The sequence below is a fragment of the Aethalodelphis obliquidens genome, unplaced genomic scaffold (genome assembly GCF_003676395.1).
Source record: "Aethalodelphis obliquidens isolate GAN/ISIS:26980383/991018 unplaced genomic scaffold, ASM367639v1 scaffold7, whole genome shotgun sequence".
Classification (NCBI taxonomy): Eukaryota; Metazoa; Chordata; class Mammalia; order Artiodactyla; family Delphinidae; genus Aethalodelphis; species Aethalodelphis obliquidens.
The window spans coordinates 43,841,061-43,860,599 of NW_020837951.1; the positions used below are offsets into that span (position 1 = coordinate 43,841,061).

General features: G+C 40.5%; 1 protein-coding gene across 3 annotated transcripts in view; it reads right to left on the bottom strand.

Annotated features, from left to right (window-relative positions):
• Nucleotides 1–19,539, bottom strand: part of PCSK5 (proprotein convertase subtilisin/kexin type 5) — a 447,761-nt gene that overhangs the window by 366,834 nt on the left and 61,388 nt on the right. The window lies entirely within an intron of this gene.

Genomic DNA, 19,539 nt, shown 5'->3' on the forward strand with positions numbered 1-19,539 from the left:
CAAATTAAGAGAATCATCCTCGGATCAAATGCTCTAGGATCACAAATTTTTTTTAAAAAAATGGCTGTCTATAACAGAGTGGTGGAAAAAGCACTATTCAGGTAATCAGAAAACCAAAGCCCTAGACTTGTCTCTGGTACAAAATTGGAGAAGTCACTCAACTGTCTGAGCCATAGGTTCCCTGTCACCTCGAAAATTCAAACCCTCTACATTTGAGAAAGTCTTAACATTTAGCCACAATTAGTTTTTAAAAAGCAACCGGCAACTTTGAGTTTAATACAGAATTGTAACCTAAATGGTATGGGTATGAATGGGGGTACTTTTAAAAACAGTTAATCATATGGCAATATAAGAATAAGCATGTTTCATTTTGAACGGAGCATCTCAGGTACAGTATCAGCCCGGTGGCATTCTACCATTTGTTCCTAAATTCTCTTTGTTTGATTTCTTCTGGCCACAGCTAATTCAGTTGTAATACTCTAAAATGTTTCCACCATGTATCTCTACTCTCCACAAAGGAATTAAAAACTGGTGGTGGGGAGGAAGACTTTGTGGTCCACTACTATGATCTGTGATTCCATACCCATCCATTCAGTAAAGATTTCAGAACCTCTCTTGACTACTTCAAAGATTACTGGAGGAGAAGGAATACTAAAGGACCAATTAACAAGCTCAAAATGCATAGTTATAAATAAGGTACTAAGGCCAAAAGCCCAACTAATAAATTTCTATCATTCTCATATTGGGAAATATTATTCAACAAGAAGATTGGTATGCAAGATGAATTTAAATAGTGAATTCTTAGTTACATCACTAACAAGGCAAACAGAATCACACAGCCTCCCAAATAAGATCTATTTATGATTTGGACCACAGCTAAGCATCATATATGTGCATTTTCTGCTAGATAATTTAAGCAAAATTATCAGTACAGAGAAAAGTCAATAAACGAAAAATAATATACTGGAAAATGAAAGTTTTCTGTTCCTGCTTTAATTAATCTAGACCAAGTGACTCAGTGGCACTGAATCATTCTACATCACACACACATGCACACACGTGTGCACACTGGATAAAAGGTATTACATGTTATTCCTTTAAACTATTGGACAATAGCTGTCAGGCAAGCTAATAAGGATCTTGTTTTTTCTTTACTCGAAGAGACTTCTATTTAGAAATCACACTGAAACTAATGGGGCATTAAAAATGTGTGTAATTTTTTTAAATGAAAAGAGTAATTTTTAAAGTGACCATGTTTCTAAAAATACAGAACAAAATCAATTTCCTTCTCAATCAAAGTGGAGCAGCAAGCATGAGCGTGCATGTATTTTGTCTACTTCCAGAAAACATTTTAATCTCTTTATTTCAAACCATCTTTCTAAGGAATGACTTTCATAAAGTCATTTATTCATTCAATATGCAGTAAGTGCTTATTCAATACCAGACACTGTACTGGGAATTTAAAGATGACTAAGAATAATCTTCGCCTTTGATGGCCTTAATTTTATCAAGGAATATTTAGCAATTATTCTACAATTTTCCACTTCATAAAAATGTCATTATCTTCATGAATGACATGTGATGCAGGACCTATCACTATACTAATTAGACCATTTATGACAATTTTGACTATGCAAATTACATTTACAGTCCTTATAGTACTGTCTCTTAAGACTTATCCCAATAAGATGGAACTAGTTCATATTTGCACACTTGGTAAAAGAAGGCTGCAGATCTGTTTAGACCAAATGCTTTTCAAACTAATTATATATTGGCAGTGATCTTTCCTAAGAGAGCCTCCATGAATCCTGAACTGCCAACATATATGTGTTCACAAATCAGAAGGTGTCAAATCTCGTGTGGACTCAATAAAGAGACGGCTTAAGCTCAGAACAAGTCTACAATAGGGTAGGGTGGATAATTGTCTCTACAATGACACTGTAAGTATGCACTTCTCCCTACATGTGTGCGTGCATGCACGCACGCGCGCACACACACACACACGCACAAATGGACACATGGGATAAGTATGTGAGAAAACCAAGTGACAGCCATTTTCCCAGATGAACTACAGGTACTAAAATAGAACAAAATACCTCACCAAACACCATCTCTTCTGTAATTTTACCAAACAAAAATGCTTAGTTACAGGGTTCAGTGGCTAGAAGATAGCACAGCAAGTTGGCATCTACATTTGACTATAAGTCACTCTGTCTGATCACAGGGCTGCAATACTCAAGAAAAGTACAGTTGTTTTTTTTTAGTGTCAGATACCATGTATTTTGTTTTGGTGCTTTACGAGTATGACTCTATAGCCCTACATTTTTGGGAAAGCGGGAAAAGTACCCCTTGGGTCTGAAGATTTCTATGACTGGAAAGAGCATATTTATATTTTTAAACCATTATCCATATGTCTGTCCTTGAGACCTTAAAAAAAAGCTCAGAGGTAATGCATTATACAGATTTCACTTCTTGCCAAGAAGCCCAGTGCGAAGAAAACCCAGTTAGAAATTCATTTTCATAAAACTATGGTCAGCCCAGGGAAAAAGGAAAACTGTGTGCTTTCCCTCACTGGTTTAACTTCTAAAAGTTCTATTTCCTATATATTATGGATCTACATTTAAGCCAGAGTATAAAAACCTTTAGGCCTCTGAAATCAATCTAGCCTCCATTAGTTAAGCCACCTGTGTGGTACGGGGTGTTAAGGACAGCCCCTCCCTCTACTCACAGAGCTCACCTGCCTACGTGGTCCACATGAACAGTGGGCATTTGCCACTTCAGAATCTTTGTCTAAACATGTTCTCTTTCATCCGTTTCATTTGTCAAGCAAAGCACGTTAATTGATGATTATGGGAAGCCTACCCACAGTCTCAGCTGAACTCATATCTCATGATTTTGGAATTTACCAGCTTTCTGACACTATATACACAGGGAAGGAAATTTGTCAGCAATCAGAGAAAAGAGGATGTTATAGTCTATGAATCTACATTATATAAGTTATCATATAAATATAAACAGAAAACCAATTATGGTATCTATCACAAGAAAGACATGGTATCACTTATATGTAGCATCTAAAAACAAAAGTCAAAACTCATAAAAAAAGGTAGAAAAGTGGCTGCCAGGGGCTGGGGGTGGGGGAAATAGGGAGAAGTTGGTAAAAGGTACAAACTTACAACTGTAAGATGAATAAGGTCTGAGGATCTAATGAATAACATGGTGACTATAGCTGATAACACTATATTGTATAATTGAAATTTGCTAAGAGAGTAGAACTTAAATGTTCTCACCAAAAAAAAAAAAAAAAAGAAGATAAACATGTGAAGTGATGGATGTGTTAACTAGATGGGGGGATACTTTCAATAGATCAAATATATCAAATCAAAATGAGGTACACTTCAAGTGTCCTACACTTCAAGGTACACTTCAACATGTCAAGTTTTATACATCAATTATACCTCAATAAAACTGAAATTTAAAAAATATGTAGTATCTCCACAGTGAGGAGAAATCAGCCCTTTAGATATTAAAATATATTAAAGCTAATAACTGAAACGCATACTGATAGCAAATGTCTACAGGTATTGATATATCAATGGAATGGGATGGAAAGTCAAGAAACTGACAGAAAATATGTAAGAATATAGTATATGATATGGCTGCTATCCTAAAGCAATGGGGGAAAACAGATTACTTTATAAATGATGTTGAAACATGAACCAACTGGGAAAAAAATAAAATTAAAACCATTCCCACATCTTAATCAGGATCAGTTCCAAATGAATCATATTTAAAAGTAAAAGTAAACAAATAAACCATATAAGTCCCATGAGAAACAAAGGAAATTCTGAAAAATAACCTTAGAGTGGATGATGCTTGTCTAAGTATAATAAAAACCACAAAAGTGATTTGGAAAAATGGATACATTCAACTACAGAAAACATAAATTTGGCGTGGCAAAAATGACTTCATAAACAAGGTAAAAGACAAACTAGAGAAACATTTATAGCTGCTACCATGGACAAAGGCTCTTTCCCTCAAATATAAAGAGTTCCTGGGACTTCCCTCGTGGCGCAGTGGTTAAGAATCCACCTGCCAACGCAAGGGGACATGGGTTTGAGCCCTGGTCCGGGAAGATCCCACATGCCACAGAGCAACTAAGCCCGTGTGCCACAACTACTGAGCCTGCACTCTAGAGCCCACGAGCCACAACTACTGAGCCCGTGTGCTGCAACTACTGAAGCCCACGTGCCTAGAGCCCGTGCTCGGCAACAAGAGAAGTCACCACAATGAGAAGCCCACACACAGCAATGAAGAGTAGCCCCTGCTCGCCGCAACTAGAAAAAGCCCACATGCAGCAACGAAGACCCAATGTAGCCAAAAAAATAAATAATTAAAATTTAAAAAAAAAGAGCTCCTACAATCAGTACGAGAAAAATTCAATAGGAAAACAGGCAAAAGAGAAGAGTACCATAATCTCCAAAAAGGTAAATCAAGTTTCTTAAACATATAAAAACATGCCTAACCTCATGCATATAAATACAAAAAACCAAATTAAAACCACACCAAGATACGGCTTTTCACATCTCACCTTTCAGATATAAACATTCTAAATATTGATGCCATACTACTAGGGAGAAATGATAAAATAGTCATCCTCATATAATGGGGATGGGAATGTAAATCTATACAACTCTATGGACAGTAACTGACATTACCTACAAAATTCCTAAAATAAGTCATTCTACTTTTAGAAATTTACCCTACATTTTCAAAAAATATTTTATTTAAGTATAGTTGATTTACAACGTTGTGTTACTTTCTGCTACCCTACATTTTTATTAACACATGTAAATATACAAGGTTATTTATTGAAGCACTTCTAGTAATAACTGAAAGTAATAAACAACCTGAATATACACTGATAGGGATTAATTAAACAAACAACGACATATCAATATAATGGAGCACAATGCAACCATAAAAGATAATGAAGTGGGCTTTATGTATTGACAGAGAATAGTCTCCATGATGTAGCCTAAAATGAAAAAAAGAAGGAAGGTACGAACAGTCTCCAAAAGATACTACAATTTTTGCACCTCTCTGAGGTAACTGCTGTACACAAAAAACCCTGCTAACACTGGTTGCTTTCTGGGGAAATAACTAGGTGATTGAGATGCAGGAATACGAGGGAAAACTTTTACTGTAGGTCCTTTAATACCTTGTTGCTTTTGAACTATGTGAGTATGTCACCTATACAAACAATTTTAAATTTCCTTTCATTTAACATGTTCCATTGGTTACTATTAATGTAATCCAACGGTATCAAGTGTGACCAAATGCCTAAATTACAACATATTTTAAAAGCAATAATGAGAAAAATAGTGTGTAAAAAGTACCTTAGATGGTTTTGCAGTATGTTATAACATGGCCAATATTGAGGAAAGGTGGGTAAATAACCAAGAGACGTGGTTGGAACTTGGGGAACTTGGTTTATAACCTCAGATGTGCCACCAGCCACCTGTGTGACCTTGCAAAATCTTCGTGGGCTTCCTTCATCTGTAAAACGATAGAAGACAGACTAAATATGCTCTCTACTCTCTTTCTTCTGGCTTTGAAATTTTTGTCGATGTATGTGGCCTACTCTCTGATGTGACTGGGAATGAAAAGTCTGTGTTAAACACAATACAGAGGTGAGATAGGTGCTCCTGTGGACAGATGATCTTAAGTCATTCTGTGCAGATGCAAGATTAATATTTAGAAAGGAACATAGTAAACATATTACTACTTTCGTGATTTGATGAAGCAGACCCCAGCAAATAAAATATGTGGGATTCCATCTTTCATATTCTTTTTTGATCAGCTTTGACAAAATGGGGGAAAGGAGCATGAAGAGATTTCTCCCCTCTGTTTTCTTCTCTGACTTTGAAAACAAACAAACAAGAAATACTAGTTAAGTACATACTGGCCGTGTAATTTTTTCCTTTGGAAGTAAGGGATTGATGGAGACCATTTGGCACTGACAAGCTACTTCCAAACCTTAAAATCTGAAGCCAACATATCCCAAAAGTTTTCTAAAATTCTGATCAAGAAATCAGAGGTAATCATTGAGAGAATCAGAGAATCTAGTAAAAGTATGCGTTCAGGGTATAACAGTCTTTAAATTTTGCTCACTAACTGGTAATCAGTGAGTTACTAAATACTGACATTGTTATTTGATTTGATCACTCTTTTTGAAGAAAAAAAACATAATTGTTTGAATCTGCTTATTTCAGAGGGCTACTTGTGAACAAAATAAGCATTATTGTTTATCTGAAGGAGAATTTTCACTTGACTTCCTTGAGAGAGGCACACTGAATCCTATTTAATGACTGCAGACATCAGAGGTTTATGTTAAAGAATCATCTAGTCAGGAATATGAGGAATAATACAATTTTGAAAGGTCACTGAGAAGAAAGTTGTGAAATAAATACTGCACATATGTTTAGAAGAGGGTAATAGAAGACAATGTAGGCCTCAGTGAAAAACTTTAACTGTCCTAAAATTTTATAAGTAGCTGGCTTTCTCCAAGAGAACCCTATATTTTTAAAAGTGTCATCAATTTAATCATGTTCTATTTTGTATCATGAAAAACTCATGGCATTATGGTTCTAACTGTATTACTTACTTTTAGAGAATTAAAGTTATATTTATTCCCTTAAACTATTCCACTATTATTTGCACACTTCTAATTTAATTTCCTAATGTGTTGTCTAGTTTTTTTCCTCCCCATTTCTGCTAAGATGATGTATGAAAGGGAAAAATGAACGGTTACATCCAGTTAAAGCAGTAAAATTTATTCCCCCCACCAAGGCCTTTTCTTTCATTTCTCTATTCACTCCAAAAATATTATATTAAGTACCTACTATGTGGCAGGCACTGTTCTGGATGCTACAAAATGGCAGTGAGCAAAATAACCAATTTCCTGCCTCCAGGCAGTTTCCATTCCACTGGGAGTTAGACCATAAGCATGTAAATAAATAAAAGATTATATAATAGATTTTCATAGTGTTAAATGGTGCAAAAAGTAAACCATGTAAGGTGGTTGAGAGTGATTATGGAGGAGGGGGCTATTTTAGGTAAGGTGGTCAAGAAAGGCCTCTTTGAAAGATGTGATATTTTAATAGAATCCTGAATATTAAGAAACCAGCCATATAAATGTCTCAAGGAAAATATTACAGGCAATGTGAATAGCTAGTGCAAAAGCCCTAAAACAATGTGTGTCTGTAATTTGGTCTACAGCTCATCCATGGGCCATAGATGCCTACAGCGATCCCTCAAGGCCTAGGGGTAGGTATACCAGTAGTGCATTTCGCCCTCCAGTGGATGGATGAGGGAAGAGACTCACACAAGTCACGGAAGCTGGTTCCCAGCCATCTGGTCAACTAATTCTGGGCTCCTGAGTACAAGGAAAATGGTCTAGAAGGCCACACAGGTTCGGGGTGGGCACGTCCCCAAGGCCCCACCAACTCCTCAGCTGGTAGGGACAAACTCAGCTGAAAAAAAAGGCTCAGCAAGACCCTCTAAAGCATGAGGCCCTGGGCAGAAGACCCTCCTGCCCAGATCTAGGAATGGTACTTGAGTGATGCTAGCCACTATAAACTGGTCCAGTAAGGAGCTGTGATACAGATTCTGTCCTTTCAATTATGTAGTAAAAAAATCACAGTTTCAATGTCATCTAAACAGCAGAGAAATTATAAAATGACTTCCAGGATAGAAAGGATTCCAAGTATGAAGCATTCAAGCATTAAGGAAAGAATAAGGCATAAAATGCTATTTAGTGTATAAGCAGGTATGGAACATTGTATTACTAATCAGAAGACAAAGTTACTTAATCCATCCATCTCAGACATATCAATTACCACCTCTGCAACTCCACAAAAAAGGATATAATATCTGTGTTGGACAAATTTTGCAAAACAATTTAACATTAAATTAGGTTTATTCAAAAAGCAAGGAGGTTATTTCTAGAGCTATATGTAAAAATATTTAGCATGTGCTCTTCATACATGCAGAGGGGTAGAGCTGGATTAGACTATGTCACAGATAGGCAGTACAGAATAATGAACTGGGAAAGTGTGCTACCTGAGTTCTTGGTAGAGTGCCACCAATTACTAGCCTGTCCACTTTGAGCAAATCACATAAGCCTTAACGTTCTATATTCTCACCTGTAAAATGACATTTTTGAGGTGAGGCTCAAAATATATTGCGCTATACAAATGCAGGCTCTTACAGGACTTAGTACCTTGTATTCTAATTGCATGTTTCTTGCCACTTCCTTGAAAGAAAGAAGCTAGGTTTTAGTATTCCTAGTATCAAGGGCAATGCTTGACAACAGGCCCTCAATAGATAGGTATAGAGGGCTAGACAATATTTTTACATTGAATTAATACATTTTCTGTTAGGCATGTTTAAGTCTTCTACTTATTAAAAAAATAGCAGGAAATTTTAAACAGGAGAGGGTGCTAAAAAGGGTGTATGCTTAATTCTACCAAATATAATAGGATATTTCATATTTCAACAACAGAAAGATGATATAGCACAAGTTATTACTTTACTAGCAATGAATAGGATGGGTTCTTTCTATATATAATTCTATACTTTTAATGTATCATGGAACCCTTTTCGGTTTGATCCTCGACTTGAAACCTACTGCTGTACAGATTATCTTAGGAGATGGAACCGCTTCCTCCACTTTCCAAAACTAAGTCTGAGAAGCAACAAAAGACAGTGTCTACAATTAAAATGGATAAACATAGATGAAGTAGTGGTTGACACAGGTCAAGAACTTGGCATATGAACACAGAAATCAGCAGTCTTTCATAAACTACAAGGGTCCAGGGTTAAATAAAGTCAATGAATCCCAGTGCTAAATGATGCATTCTCCCAGACAAATAAAGAGCATCTCCAATATTTAAACGGTCAATAGCTAGTCCGTAAGCAAAGGATATGGCAGAAGAAGTAGGATTTTAAAAGCAGCTACAGAGGTAGAATATAAGAACAAGAAAACGACTGGAAACCAACTCAAAACAAAACAGGAAAAGGTGCCAAACTGATAAGAAAAAACATGTTAGGGCATATTTCTTTAAGGAACATTTATTTTCAAACATTTAAACTTAAGACTTCACACATCCTGGCCACTAGTAATAATACCCATGAGCAAGAGTTTTGTTCCCCTATGTCCGATAACAATACATATATTTATATATATTTATATCTATATTTTTCTTTCCCTTTATCTTTCCAGTAAAGATAATCTCAAAAGATTTTAGGTTCATTTTCCCATTGATGTGTCACTTGCTAAACTTTCTTAAAATCCCTTGAAGCCATGACACATTTTATACTTGTTTCAAATGTAATGTATTTGTCTTTTGAAACAAATTTAATTTGTCCTCTAGGGGAAAAAATAGCTCCCTATTCCTAGTCATGCCAAAATGCTTTCCAGTGGGTAAAACAGAATTTGATTTCTGTTAAAAAAAAAAAAAGTGTGTGTGTGTGTGTGTGTGTGTGTGTGTGTGTGTGTGTGTATACGCAAGCACACAGATGCACCCAGCACATGGAACAGAAGTGGTAGAAGGAAAAGCCAGTGATGTCAACTCATTAGATACCTGAATGGCAAAGAATGTTGCATTTTTAAAGTTGGATTTCAGGTTTTTCTATTTTAAACTTTAGGACAATTAATGTAAGCAATGAGAGGAAATTCGAAAAACAATTTTGATTGCTTAAAAGTATTAAAAGGAAATGGAATTCTAAAGTACCTAAACTAATTCTACTGTCTGAATGCCACCTGGGTTAAATTCACACTTTTTATTAAATGCAATCTTAAGGCAGGGATTAAATTGGGACGGCACAGAATTCCCTCCAGCTTCACTCTAGGATCAAGATTATCACTGCATTAAAAACACAGTGGCATGACTTCATTCTACATGTATTTGTCTTTTGAATAACCATCCTCTAAGCAATTTGAAAGCCAAGGCAAGGTAATAAAATCCACTGAGCATTTAAAGTTACACCTCATTCTTCCCTTAATACAGCTTAAGTTTTAGATATCTGCAAAAATGACAATTTTACCTTAAAACAAAGTGTTAATCACTTAATAGATTTTGGTTCTCTTTGACCAATCCTGCAACTCTGTGAATAAATCATTCAAGATATTCCCAGATCTGTATTTGCAAAAACTGGATGCCCTCAAGTTGTATATCAAGTGAATACAAAGACGACCATTATTTTGTACAGAGTGGAGAAATTGTTCAATTCAGCTGAGATTCATATAAAAAGAGGCAAATGCTGGCAAAGGAAAGGGCAGTCATTCTCATTATTTCTCCAAGCAGAGGACACGGGGTGATCTGCTAAATACCAAAAGTGTATCAGCATCTTACTCTTAATATAATGTACCACTTAATTCCATGGCTCACGAGCAATGATTGTAAAAGTTATAGGGGGAGAAACACTCTTCTCCAGTGACTAATTCAGCTCCACTGCACACATTGTCTTATTCTCCAAGCTATTTAAATATAAATGGCAATAGCTTTTTGTTTCTAATTTCCATGGACCCTACTGCTATGACTTTGATCACAGTGGAAAAATTTGAGGGGGAGGGGTGAGTACATAAATTCAGAATTAGGTACCCGAAGTTTTAATTTCATCCATTTTATTCTTTTTTCAATGTAAGGCGTTCTCGGTACTCTGATAGCTTCTGTTTTTTCATCTTGCCAGCATCTGTAAATCTCTTTATTGTCAAGATCTCAAATCTTGGAAATCAAGAAACTACCAATTGTTGTGTTAGTAAGTTCTAGTACTATGAATCAAATGGGGTTGGGCTAAAAATCAATGTCTTCTCTTCCTCCTGTTGCTATAAGATAAATATGCAACTTTAGGGGTGAATGCACGAAGTCTGCACAAGGGTTCTATGTTTTTTTGAGGCTACCTGACATTCTTAAACCTAAAATGAGCTCAAAATGTGTAAGTCAGTAAGTAGTACGAAGTCACCAGCGGGGGAGAAGTCTGGATGAAGATCCCGTGTTGGGCCCCCAAAACGCAGAGAGAAATGAGAAAGGTGGGCCTTTGGAGAGGGTCTCTGACTTGGGTTTTCACTCCTTTCCCTTTTTTCCTGAACTCTAACCTTACACTTGGCAGAGATGGCAGGGGTGTTTTGCAACAAAAACACTGGAACTGTGGCAGCTCTTAAACACCATCGTCACCCTCTGAAATATTTAGCAAACAGCTACTTTGGTCAGGATGGGGGAGAAGCATGCTTTCAGCCTCCTGGAATAATACTGTCCAAAATCCCTGGGCCAATGGGAAAAGGATTGGCATTTGCTCACCTAAATCCAGTTGCCTGAGGCAAACCAAATGTTTTCTCAATTTCACTGCTGTTCCTTCACCTTGAAACCACTGACAAGGCTTCCAGCAAGGTGGTACTTGACCAAACTTGCAGGTCAGAGCACATAAAAGTCTGGAGCGGGGCCTGATGAGTGAGCGTGCCCGATGGAGCTTCCGCCTGCCCTCTGCGAAGGCCAGGCAGCGCCCTGGCTCCCAGCTTCCTGGCGGCCTCCGTGTCACAGCCGAGGAGTGCCAATTCACTCCACTGGGCCTCCCTCTCCCTGAACTCGTAACTCATACCCACCACAGTCAATTACAGGAGCCCTGGGGCTGAGGCTCAGGGAAGGAAAGAGAAAGCACATTTTCAGCACTGTCATCAAATCTGACACATTTTCAGTGGGGAGACCCAGAAGCCACAGCTCTCCCCCTTCAAGCTTCCTTCTTTCCTGCTGTGTCTTTTGGATGCCTTACCCTGGAGTCTGTTGTGTCAATGTTCATGGGATTGTGATGAACTTTACTGCACCCAGGGGCTGTCAGCAATTCTAATGCATCACTTTCCCTCCTCCAACGAGTTCCACTCTGGCACATTCGGGCTCTCAGCAGTGGAGTGAGAGCTTGGCCTGGACCACAGTTCCCGGCAACCCTACTGAGTCTTGGCTACTTGAGAAAGGGCCGTCAAAATTGTAGCACCTGGGCTTCTTTGGCGGCGCAGTGGTTGGGAGTCCGCCTGCCGATGCAGGGGACGCGGGTTCGTGCCCCGGTCCGGGAGGATCCCATGTGCCGCGGAGCGTCTGGGCCCGTGAGCCATGGCCGCTGAGCCTGCGCGTCCGGAGCCTGTGCTCCGCAGCGGGAGAGGCCGCAATGGTGAGAGGCCCGCGTACCGCAAAAAAAAAAAAAAAAAAAAAAATTGTAGCACCTGCCGAGTCCACTTCTTAGACTTGGTTCAGTATAACACTTAGCAGCTCAGAATCTAGGGGAGGGAAGGCAGAGCAGAAAAACGGTAATGACAGGCTTGAAGATGATGTCTACAATTTGTGAAGGTTCAGGAGGATGAAAGCAGCATCTCTCTAGCCCTCAGAGCAGCCACGCCACGCCTTGCCCGGAGCAAGCGCCCTGTAAGGATTTACAGAATGAATGACTGTATTAACTACTCTTTCAGTAAAGGAATAATCGGTAGTCCAGTTGTTTTTCAGCCCCAAATGCGTTAGGGAAAGCCAATAAACAAGCTCTAGCAGGACAGGAGTTCTCAGTCTCTGGAAAGAGAGGGGAAATGATCTGTCATTTTCAGATAGGAGCTTCTGGATTTAGGCTCAAAATAGACCAATGAAGTCACTGTTGCTTGGCCAAGGAATAAATCGTATAGGTGGTGGCAGCTGTGTTTTTTTGCAGTACTTTGATTTCCAATGGGTAAAGAAATCACTGGTTAATGCTTTTGAAAGTAAAACTGATGTTTTTCATGTTTTGTGCAAAATAAAATCTACCTATTGTTTCTCGAACACCACCAAACTGTCCCATGAAAAGATCATCCTTTCACCAGTGGGGAGCCTGGGGCACAGGGAGGTTAAGTGACTTGATCAAGTCACGGGATAGTAAAGAACCTGAAACAAGAATCCTTAACAAGTAAATCCACGCCCGGGTTTCTTTCCACAGAACACAGTGGCTCCTTACTGAAATCTCTCTTCAGCTGATGGAGTGGGTTGAGGGAGCACATCTTTTTCCTCCCCCTTTGTGTCATTATAACATTTCTATGCCTGGAGATTAGTCAAAGCTGATCACTTAACTAGAAGCTTTAGTGGGTGAAAGGTGAGGGAAGGAGGAAAGAAAGTAGGACAAAATGGCATAACACCGGAGCTTTTATCATCGATGTAAGGAATCTTGCGGAGGTGTTCAATTACTCAGCTGGAAGCATTTTAAAATGGGTTAAGACACTCAGTTAAGTCTGCAAATGACAGGAGAATTGTCTGATGAATGAAAAATAAAAATCTGAATCAGGAAAAGAATTCTCAGCACAGCCTTGGCAGTGATGACAGAAATCCTTTTTCCCTCAAGGGTACCTTCTGACTTGTAATTTAAGAGCCTAGGAAGTTCAAGGCCTAAAAATCTCCCAAATTAAAAAAACAAAATACTACCTCATTGTAACCAAATCCTTAGTTACCCAGATGCTTTGAATTAGACTGAATTGACAAGATGAGACAAAGGAAGACATGATGGTTACTGATTAAAAGCGGGGTTTCTGGAGTCCACGCAACCTGTGTTTGAGAATGCTGGATTGTCCACTGAAAAGCACACTGACCTCAGACAAGTTACTTAACCTCTGAATGTCAAATGGGGCAGACAACTGGATCTGAAGACTAAAGGAGCTTGATTCATGACAGATCCTTAGCACAGTTCCTGACACAAGACTGTCCACCATGCAGCCACGGCGACGTGTTGGTATGGCCAACTATGCCCACCAAGGAGTTTACTGCTTTCATTAGCCCAAGAGCTGCAAGCTTGAGTTCAGTCCCAATTGACCAGAATGTGACACTGAAGGTCAAAGTTTTACAAAGGCACACTGGACTGGAAATCAGGAGATCTGTACAATCCAGCCCTGTTACCTCTTTGGTTTCAATGTCCCTCTCTACAAGCTCAAGGTGTTAGGCCAGAGCAGTGAGCCGAGCCCAGGGGTTCAGAGAGTTGCTGCCTCCACGGTCAAGGAGGTGTGGATAAACAGTAAGGCCAATCAATGTCCCCTCCTCCCCACCCTCCAAAGTAGGCCATCTCTTTCTTTTTTGCGGTACGCAGGCCTCTCACTGTTGTGGCCTCTCCCGTTGCGGAGCACAGGCTCACGGGCCCAGCTGCTCCGCGGCATGTGGGATCCTCCCGGACCGGGGCACGAACCCGCGTCGCCTGCATCGGCAGGCAGACTCTCAACCACTGCGCCACCAGGGGAGCCCAGGCCATCTCTTGAATAAAGTATTTTGCTTCATACCAGAAAAGACAATCTCAAAGGTTCTGAGATCCCACGTGGTGAGTAAAATTCTACTGAACCTCTAAAATGTTTAGATCTGCTTTTTGTCTAGCATTAGGGCAACCTACGTTAACCTCTGAGAATTAAGATTTCTCTTTGTTTGTCTGTTTTGTGCAAATAAACTTTCCAGCTCTTTTTATCTTATGGAGTAATCAGCAGTAGCCTGGGGTGGAAGACTGGAACCAGGGAAAGCTATGTTGATGACAGAATTCCGCTAAGGGCAGTCATGATGTTTCTCCATTAAAGTGGGTTTCTGGACCTTCCATAGAGCAATTCTAATGAACACATATGTCTTAGAGTTTACCAAAGCCATGTTTAGAAAAGGAAGTAGATATGCACATAATGATTTCTATGATAATATAAATAATTAAATAAGCTCACAATACAGAAGGTCACAGAAAGGTTCCACAAACCATATGAAGTGGTCCCCACCATTGATGGATCAGATCTGACCACTCTTCAGCATTTCCACAGCCATCACCCTAACTGAGACGCTGATTTTCTCATATCTTTCTCACTGAAATCCCTAATAATTCCCTGGTTGGATTTCTATAAAGTCTGGCCCTCATTTCTTTCATCCTCCAAACTCTTCCAGACGACCTCAGTAGGTCAATTCTTTTATCCCAGCACCCTCTTGGTTGAAGGCACCTGCTTTCCTCCTCTGGTGCATTCCGAGCAACCTATGCTTATCTCTACCACAACCATTATTAAAAGCCTTTGAACTATTGGCTTGTCAGGCTTCCCCGTGAAAGCTTACCTTCCCAGAAGGAAGAGATTGTACTTCCCATATCAGTGTCCCTGGCACTTGGCAGATTACCTGGCTGACAAAGGAGGTGCCGTAAGTATTTGCTGAATGAATGAATTTGCCTGTAAATGCACGAAGAATAGAGCAGAACTTTGTAACAGACTTGGACTGGCGTTCAAGGCCTTGCCTCAACTGGCCTAGCTCCTGAGACTGACCTCACACTTGTTTGATACAGGTGGTCCTTGCTAAGCTTTCAAATCAACCTGATTGGAGACCCTTTTACTGAGCACCAACCAGGTGCCAGGCACTGGTGTTTTATCAGTGAATCCACCAACAGGCCTCTGACTTCCTGGAGCAGGGGGGACAATTTAGTTAATTGCTGGCAATGAAGATCAGGCAGGTCTCTGCCCTCCAGGAGCTTACTTACAGCCCGGGAGGTGGAGTTATTACAATACCAAGGGGCGTATGTCTTAGCAACATAGGATTCTCCCTGGTCCCTTCTTGCTCTAAAATGTTGTGTATGCAACGTCTGGAAAGCTTCGGCATGTTCCTCCTGCTACGCTGTGTCTTGTGAAGTGGGCCAATGACAGAGAAAATAGGATCCCTCAGCCAAAGGGGTGAGGTGAAAGCGGAGCATCTGAAGCACATCATAGCTCCTTTTGGGCCCTGGCTAACACCTGTCACCTTGTATCTGCAGCGAGACTCAAGTGGAAATGGGTTACCTCCTTCCGCTCGGAGGCTCTCTGTTTACTGAGGCTGATTGTGCCCTGCATGGAGAGAACAAAAAGCCATGCACAGAACTAGTTTTCCTTTATGTAAAGATATAACGTGCAGGGCTGAATGGGTTCACAGTATATGTTGCGCAGAAATCGGACAGACAAAACTAGATGGCTCTAGATTAATTCTAGAAAGCAACACTTACTATGTAACCTTGCCCAAGTGATTTGACCTATGTAATTATCAGTTACCCTGGTGTGTTGTGAGCCAAAGTGATGGGCACGTAGTAGGTGTTTGGTAGAAAATAGTTCCTTTCCAGTACCCATACCACTCTTGGGGCCAAACTATCAAATATGTTTATTGACAGGTTAACAGGACACACTGGGGGTTCAAACATGGATAGGTCCACCTGCGATTCATTGAATTTAATTGAAATCGGTAAAACCACTAAAAACAGGACTATCTCTATAGCAAGAAGAGAGATTTTTCAAGAGCACATTCCCACGAGGTTGGGATGGTAAGTTGCTCTCTTTCTGGGTGGAGTACCCAATAAATGTCCTATTTATAAGTAGCTATTAAAAAACTTTTGTCAAGAGAAGCACTGCAGGTGACAACCATGATTTCCTTTTTCACTTTCTAGCTACCCCACATCCTCTAGAATAGGATGAAACTGTCAGAGTTTCGGTTTCCCAATTGCTAGTCTAACCATCCCAGACGGTAAACGATCTGCTGAAACTGACTTCCATCAGGACTTCTGGAGAGATTTCTCCTTTCTCTGACCTACCTCCAGGGCCCTTTCCAGCCCTGCCTCAGTACAAGCTGGTATGCACCCAAAGCATTGACCCTGGACTAACTTCTAGATGCACTGGTTGATACAGGGGCTTAGCGCCCAGGGCAGCCAAGATGGCATCACAGGGCAAACCGCCTTGCAGGCAGGGACCTTATCTGTATACCTGCACACCGTACCATGCTTGTCATCCACCCTCTGCTGTCTCTCTCTAATGTGCCCTCCACAGCTCACAGGCTGGATTCTACTTCCCAACTACAAATCCCACCGCTGTTGGCAATCTGTGGCCCTCATGTGGCAGGTCCAGAGCTCAGGAGGTCGTTCTCCCCAAGAATTCCCTCCTATTCTGGAATCAGGGACTAAAAAAGCAAAAAACTAGCTTTCTGCATCTATTCGTTTTTGCTTCATACACCTAAGAAAGGGGGACATAGCCTCACCAAAAAAGTCACCAATAAACATGGGATCAGGGCCTACGGTACACTTTAGTTAGCAGCCTCTCATGTCCTGCCGCAGATTCTTTGCCTTTGGGGCAGAGATCTTAGAGATTATCTAGCTCAAACCTTTCATATTACAAATAACGAACTTGAATCCAAGTGAGGTTACAGTTTATTTGTGATAAGAAAGGTCTTCCTCCTCTGAGGCCTGCCCTTTGACCACCATTACACAGTCTAATATTTGATGCTTGGCTTTTAAGCGAAATTGAACCAACATGGATAATGACCCCCGACATGGGCAGGAAGAGACAAAAGTGCTGTTAAAAACAAACTTGGCTTTCTAAAGTTTGACAATGAACGGCCGGGTTTAAAATGCGAGCCTACAAGGAAAGAGCCTTGTAAACATGTACAGCAGATATGCAGTGAGGACTTAATTAATACGTGAAGTTGAAATGAAGCATGAATTAACAATGGTATTCATCAAACCGAAATTATGCTGCTGTTAGTCATGCGTTGGCATTTGTGGGCTTTATTCCCTCAGTCATACATAAAACATGCCCAGGTGCACACCTAGTAACCATCAAATACAATGGACAAACATCCCAGGTGCAAAGGAAGCACTGCTTGGTGAAGGCCACCAGTCTTTGGTGGGCTTGCGCTGACCACCCCATAACTCATTCCACCGTTGGCATTTTTTACAACAGTGTTCTAACACAAGTTTTATTTCATTGCTTTTAACCCAAGATGTGTGTAAAATATTCAAGAACACTGAGATAATGCCAGGAAGAGTGTTCTGAGAACACTCGAAGTTTTAAAACGTATTAGTCAAGCAATATAAATATTCACTGTAAGAAACGAAAAAGAAAAACCAAGACACAAGGAACTCTCAGAACACAGACTTGTCTGTATTCTGGCCAAAGGACTTTTACCCTGTTACAGGTAAATGTGCTCTCTTGAGACAGGAGAGCAATGCAGCTGCCAGTGTCATCAGCTCTGCTCACCAAGTGCCACAGTCAGTCCCAGGTACTCTATCCACACGGTCTCTGATCTTCTCAACAAAAGGTTGGATGTTCTCTCCATTTCCCAGCTAAAGAAACTGATATTCAAAAAGCTAAGCAAAGTCCAAGGTTACCCATGAGACGATGCAGAGCTGGGATGTAAACCCACAGCTAAGTCCATGCTTTTCCACTACACTATAAGCCGTCATTCAATTATTCTTTAACCAAGAGTAAAAATGAACTCAAACAAATGCTCTGGCACTACCTGCCCTTCCTTGCCTGGCACGAGTCCACACCTCTCTAAGTTGGCTAAGAACCACACGAAAACTAAATGTCAGGATGCTGCAGGACAGTTGTTGCCAACAAAATGATTCAGGTGAAGATGCCTCCCCCGTAATTCTTCTTCTTCCAAGTTGCTTATTTTAAACACAAAAGCTCCTTAGATTTTCACTGTAAATTGTTGGAACTGGAAATGTGAGAGCAATTTCAGAGGAAAGCTGTGAGTTTTGTGGTTTGCCAAAGTCTGCAGCCCAGAAGAGCCAAGATTATGTTATTTTCCCCCAGAACGGTGTTAGTAGTGATCTCTCTCTGATTGCGTCAGATCAAGTATCCCCAAAATACTAACCAGTGAGCTATGGCCCAAGCTGATCTTTTAACTTTGCTTTTCTATGGTATTTCAAAAGAATAAAAGAAAGAAAAAAGGGAATAATGAACATGATGCCAATAATAATAATAGCTACAATTTATCGGGCACTTTCTATGAGCGAGACTCTGTGTATATATCTTATCGTTTAATCCCCATAACAGTCCTAGAAGGTCAGCTGGCATCGTGTAAAGGACATTATCATGGACGAGGAAGCTGGGACTCAAATAGGTTTAGTTTTCTGCCATGTTCCCACAGCTAGTAATTGGCAAAGCAGGACTCAGACAAGACCTGCCTCCAGAACCCACTCGATTCACCATCACACACACAGTTTCTTATGAAGCAAGACAGGACCAGGGCTGGGTCCCTGAAGATGACCATTTGGGACTCTGTCACCCCTCATCACTTTTTTGTTGGTCCCATTTCAATCTGTGCCAGCCACTCAGGGGTGATGTCTTACTGGTTCCATGACACCCACTGACAGAGCCACTCTCTACAGACGGGGCACGTTATGCCGGTTCTCAGTCCACTTCCAAATCTCTGCTGAGACCTCCGGGAGCAGATGACAATGACTATCAACCCCAGTGCGTTCGGTCCCTCTCCAAGTTTAGGCAGAACGACGGAGCCAGGCACACACACCACGGTTTTAAAACCTACTGTGTATTCTGCTGTGAATACCCAGTTGTCAAAACTGAAAGTGTCTGGATGCTTACGGAAGGGCCACCCTGTCACATTCCTAGCCTTGAACATCCAGCTGGCTCCAGGAGGGTGAATCTGCCAACAGACTCTTTCCTCATGTGCTGGCCGATCGCCTGGCCCCTGGCTCAGCTGGATCTGAGCCTTC